Source organism: Crocuta crocuta, unplaced genomic scaffold (assembly GCF_008692635.1).
Source record: "Crocuta crocuta isolate KB4526 unplaced genomic scaffold, BGI_CrCroc_1.0 scaffold37, whole genome shotgun sequence".
In the NCBI taxonomy this organism is placed as follows: domain Eukaryota; kingdom Metazoa; phylum Chordata; class Mammalia; order Carnivora; family Hyaenidae; genus Crocuta; species Crocuta crocuta.
The window spans coordinates 871354-876917 of record NW_027532040.1 but is presented as its reverse complement, the minus strand read 5'-3'; the positions used below and the strand labels follow the sequence as shown (position 1 = coordinate 876917).

Sequence of the window (5564 nt, the reverse complement as noted above, 5' to 3'; positions counted from 1 at the left end):
AGTGAAGCAATGTGTTTCAAGGAGTAAACAAAACACTGGTGTTTATTAACAACATCCTCTCTCAGTATATTTATGCTCTTTTCACCTTCAGAGATTTCCTCCCCAGCTGCCTTGTCAAGAAAAAAAACACCGTCAGGAATGAACTCACTGGTGTGGCCTTCCTCACCATCTTCAGACTTCTCTAGGCTTCAACATATGCTTCTTTCTTCCTTATTATCCCAGAAGAAAAACCTCCATGGCTTTTCAATCCTTGCCTTTCACCCTGAGCCCCCAGAATCTGACTTCCTCAGTAACCTCCCCTCCTCTCATGTACGTGACCCATCCTTTCTCTTCTGGGTACACACATGTGCTCGAGACTCCACCAGACGTTAAAGAAATAAAAAACAGTGACAAAAACAACCACTCTTTCTTTAGCTCAACTTCCTTTTTTTCTGGGCTAATGCCTTACATTTTACCTTTTCATCATCAAATTCTCAAGACAGAAGGCTATATGACTTCTTCTATTCATTAGGTCATATTCTCTTTCTTTTTCTTTTCCTTTCTCTTTTCTTTTTGAGTGATAAACACCTGTATTACATGACCGAAGATAGAAGGAAAGAAGATTTATTTGCCTTTTCAGGTTTTGGTTTTCCTCAGATAGAATTCCAGCTCCTTGGGCACATAGCCATTTACTCAAGTCCACGACCTGGACTTGAAGTGATGCATGCAATAAGCTTGGCCTTCTGGCTCCTCAGGACGGCAAAAATATGGAATGCTTCATGAATTTGCGGGTCATCCTTGTGCTGGGGCCATGCTAATCTTCTCTGTATCGTTCTAATTTTAGCATATGTGCTGCCAAAGGGAGCGTGGGCCTATTCTCTTTTTAATTNCCACCAAGGTGGGTAAGAACACTGAGTTACCACTCCATGGACACTGTCTTACTAGCCTCTCTTCTCCATTTGCCACTAACAGTTAGTATCTCCAGATGGAAAGTCTTCTTCTCTTTGGAGTCCTGCCTCACTTCCTTCTCCTGGTCCCCCTCATGTATCCTTCTAAGTGTTTTGCCTTTTCCCTTATTTTTTTTTGTCCCTCTGTCCGTCCTTTAGAAGTTGGGGTTCCCTAGGGTTTCTTTCTCACTCTTTCCCCCTCTTTCCACTAGTCCCCCTCACCCTTAGGCAATCTCATGCTTTGGCTTGATATCTCCTTCGTCCATAGATCTGTATCTCCAACTACTCATAGGAATTCCTTTTGAAGTACCTAAAAATTCAACACCTGTGAAGAATTGACATTGTGCTTTCCCTACAAATTGTTCACAGAAACGTCTTCTCCCTTTCTCCCTAGCTTAGCCCAAACTCTATCATTCTCCCAGAGCGAACCATGACCTTCCTCTAATTTCCTTACTTCCTTTCAGTTCTACCTCCTGAGAAACCTCTTGCCCCTCATTTTTCATTCCACTGCTTCAGTCTAGGTCAGAGCTTACCACCTCTCACCTGGAAGGTCACATCCAGGCTTCTCCTTAGTCATACTTATACAACTAGATCTGATCACATCACTACCAGGATCAAAAACTTTCTTCGGTGTCCATCTGCGTACAGGATATACTTTAGCCCAACCTCTTTTGTGCAGCATAAGATCCCCTTCAGAATATAGCCAAGTCTGATTTTCTAATTCCTCTCTGGTCTCCCACCCCCATATGCCTTTCCACACTCCAGAATGTTCCTCATTTGTGTCTTCATACCTAAGATCAAGGTACTCCTTTTCCTTGGAATGCTCATGTTTCTTCTCTCCTCTTTTGTCTGGCAAATCTTGATTCTCCGTTTATATGAAGCTGCAGCATCACTTCCTTTCTATTACACACATCTCCACAGACCGCAGCCTCCACCCCATTCCCACCCTGTCACAAAACTAATTGTTATGCCTTTGGGGTTCCAGAGCATTTTATATCTGCTTCCACTTAAAGCCTTTGCCTCGTTGTCTTATAGCTATTTTTCTGCTACTCTCTCTCCTCTACTGGGGTACTAGCTCTTCTAAAGCAATGTTCGCCTTTCCCGCTATGCCAAAGATGCTCACCAAACTCCACCTGTGTCCTCAAGATGAAATAGAGAGCCTTAGCTGAGTGCCTCATGCAGCATTAGTGGTCCTCTGTTCTGCTATGATTTTTCTATTCATGTACTCTATCACAGCACTATTATATTGAAGTTATGCTTACTTTCCATTTCTTCCTTCAAAGCAGAGACCTCATCTTATTTGTCATTGCCATCCAAATGGTTAGCACAGTGCCCAGAACACAATAGGTACCAAATAAATGTGAAATCAGCTGCCGCGCTCCTAAGTCTTTATTATTCAGATTGAAGTTATTTTTAGATGTGAATTAGTCTTTTACTTTGAATAGCTATATAAAATACATTTTAAAATGCCTATTAATTTAGTACAAATATTCACCTACAATGACTACCACCTGTGTAGATCATTGAACAATCTCAGTTGCCAGAGAAAGATCACACTAAGTTAGTAGAAAACAATCTTGATTTGTGGGAAACTGAGCCTCAGAGAGTGCTGAATTAAAAGGAAAAGCATGAGCACATAGAGTGATATACAATGCTTACTCATGGCATTGGAATGCCAATAAATATGTAACATCCCACAGCCTGGAGCTACTATTTTTATAATAATTTATTAACCTCATCAATTAGAAAAGAGAAAATCAAATAGAAGGTAACTGAAGTTACTTAACAAATTTATGCTAAAAGCCAACTTAAAAGCTATACTAAAAATCCTCTCAGTCTCAGAACCATAGTGTTTCTGTAGAGTGTCTTCCTATTAGAGTGTCTTCCTAATTGTCAAGTTATAGGACAAAAGAAAGCACTTTATTTTTGATCAGCTGAGGTTGGTGTGAGGGTGAACTAGAAAAATGTTATGGGAGACGCAAGGACGACATAAAACCAGCTCTTCTCTCTTCCCCTACATTTCCTTCACTTGTGGATTTGCACAGATGATGTCTATTCACTGTATAAAAATCAGTCAACGTGGGTAAGCCCCTGGGCTATAAATTGGAACATTGATCTGAGGTGAATCTGGCTTCAGAGCTCTCACTTTCTAGGCACTAACAAACTGAGTTGTTTTGTGAATGCTCTAGTACCTAATTAGGTGATTTAAATAACTAGTAATATAAATTGGTAGTTATGTGAATAAAATAACTCCACATTTTCTTTTAGCAAAATAGGGCTGTTTCAGCCAAACCAATATATTTTTTCCCTTTCTTTCCCCCTCACCCCCCTCTTGAGTCAGGTTGTGATGTGTTATGGGTATTTCCCAATAAATTACCAACCCCTGTACAAACATTTTTTACTTCGCCCATATCCTGCTTCCTACACTTTTCTAAGTTTTATTTATGAATCACTCTAAATTTTACTCATTCCAGAAATTACACATTTACTTTTTAGTATATAACAGCCATTCTTCCTCCTTTATTTGAAATATTTTTAGCATCCATTCTAAATGAACTCACTGTTGTTCATCTTGGTTTGCATAATTATAACTGGCTCTTATAAGTAATTATCAAGACTCTTTTCTTCTTTCTTTTTCCTTTGCTCATCCTTTTTGCTTTTTGTAGAGGGTGAGGAGGTGGAGGGAGCTAGTTCTTTCACAGGAAGAAGGCACCTGGCCATGAGGGTACTTCACAGCTCATTAATTATCTATTGGGCATTGGCTCATTTAAAAAGTATGAGGCAGGTTGGGATTTGAGATTGGAGGAACCAGGATGGAAAGCAATTTGTCCGCATTAGAAAAAAATCAAGATGGAGAACCCTACCTCAGAGATGTCCCAGGCTTGCAAGAGGATTTTGGATTTGGGAGTTTTTAATAGCTTTTGAAAGATGAAGACAGAATTCCTAGTATGTTAGAAATAGGAAGCAATGCTTCACATTTAAGAATTAATTCCACTTCACCCAATGAGATTAAATTTGGGAATTTATGTAAGAGGTATTTTAGACTAAAATTATAAGAAGCTTCCTGGGAATGAAAACATAATTGATTATGAAGGGTAGATGGAATGCTGTCCTTTCCAGGCTATACAAAATATAAATAAATATATACATATAATAAAGATATATTTAATAGGTCATTTTAATTTAATTACGGCTTCAAAACCAACTCAAATAATACAAAAACAATGAAAAGCAAGTCCTCCTCTTTCCCTTCTTAATCACTGTCTCCCTTCCCTTCTCCTCCTCCCATAGTTCCCTTGGCTGGATAAGACCACCGTTATTGAGTTATTTACCCTCATGGAGAAAGTCTATGCATTTACAAACATATAAGTGTGTGAGTTGTTCTTCATTTTGCTGCATGAATGACAGCATACTGTATGCACTGTCTGCACCTTACTTTTTCCTCTTATTGAGGTGTCTTAGAAATCTTTTCCTTATGAGTCCATATAGAGCTGCCTTATGCTTTACAACCACTGCAAAATTTAATTAACCAGTCCCTTCTGAAGGACATTGAGGTTGTTTGCATTCTTCTGCTATTACAAAACTATACTGCATCAGAGTTGAGCAGAAAGAACATGAAAACCTCTTAATGGGAGCATTGGAGGCAAGGAGGACAAAATGAACTGTTGTTCTTTCATGAACCAAACGTTTTTAGGTCCTGCTTCTCTGTGTGCCTCATTGCCATGCACAAATGGGGAGAAACACACGGGAGCTCTCTGAAAGGGCCACTTACTGTTGTTTTCCTATTAGGTTAGGCACGTTTCCACTGTGTGGAGTTATTATGTAAAGTGCCCCAAGTCTTCTATGGTAGTGGGGGTACATGTTAGGAACATACCTGAGTTACATAAGGAGAGAACTACAATGTTGTAGCAAGAGCACTGGTTTGGGTCACAAGAACTTGGCTCAAGCCTCAGCTCTGCATTTTATAGGTGTGATCACTGGAAGAACTTTTAGTTTCTCTGAGCCTTATTTTCATCTTCTGTAAAATGGAGTTAATAGTACCAAACTCATGTTTCAAACTTTTTTTTTTAATATTTTTGTTTCTTTCTAGGAGAGAGAGAGAGAGAGAGAAACAGCGTGAGCAGGGGAGGGTCAGAGAGAGAGGGAGACACAGATGCTGAAATAGGCTCCAGGCTCCGAGCTGGCAGTCAGCACAGAGCCCGACGCGGGCCTCGAACCCACGAACCGCTAGATCATGACCTAAGCGAAAGTCGGACGCTTAACCAACTAAGCCACCCAGGCACCCCTCATGTTTCAAAGATTTAATGAGATAATGAGTGATTGTATAAACCAGTGGTTCTCAAACTTTAAACAGTTTCTGATTCAGAAGGAATCAGAATTTACATTTATAAGTTCTCAGGTAATGATGACGCTGCTGATCTGGGACCAGAATTTTGAGAAACACTGGTATCAGCCATAACGAACTCATAGGTAGTGTTACAATTTTTGTCACTATAGTTATTACCCAAGAAAGTGTGCTACCTTTACGTGGGCCCTTTAGGGAAGTGACAGAATGAGTGAATAATGGTATTCATCTTTGAATTAAAGTAAAAATTCTGCCAGTCAATCAATTACAGAAATTTCTAAAGTCATTGAAAT

At 39.6% G+C, this 5564-nt stretch overlaps 1 non-coding gene across 1 annotated transcript; it reads right to left on the bottom strand.

Annotated features, from left to right (window-relative positions):
* Positions 1-740: 740 nt before the first annotated feature.
* LOC144241687 (U6 spliceosomal RNA) lies at positions 741-847 on the bottom strand. Its single transcript, XR_013338156.1, has one exon. It is a non-coding gene; the product is annotated as a U6 spliceosomal RNA (small nuclear RNA).
* Positions 848-5564: the final 4717 nt, after the last annotated feature.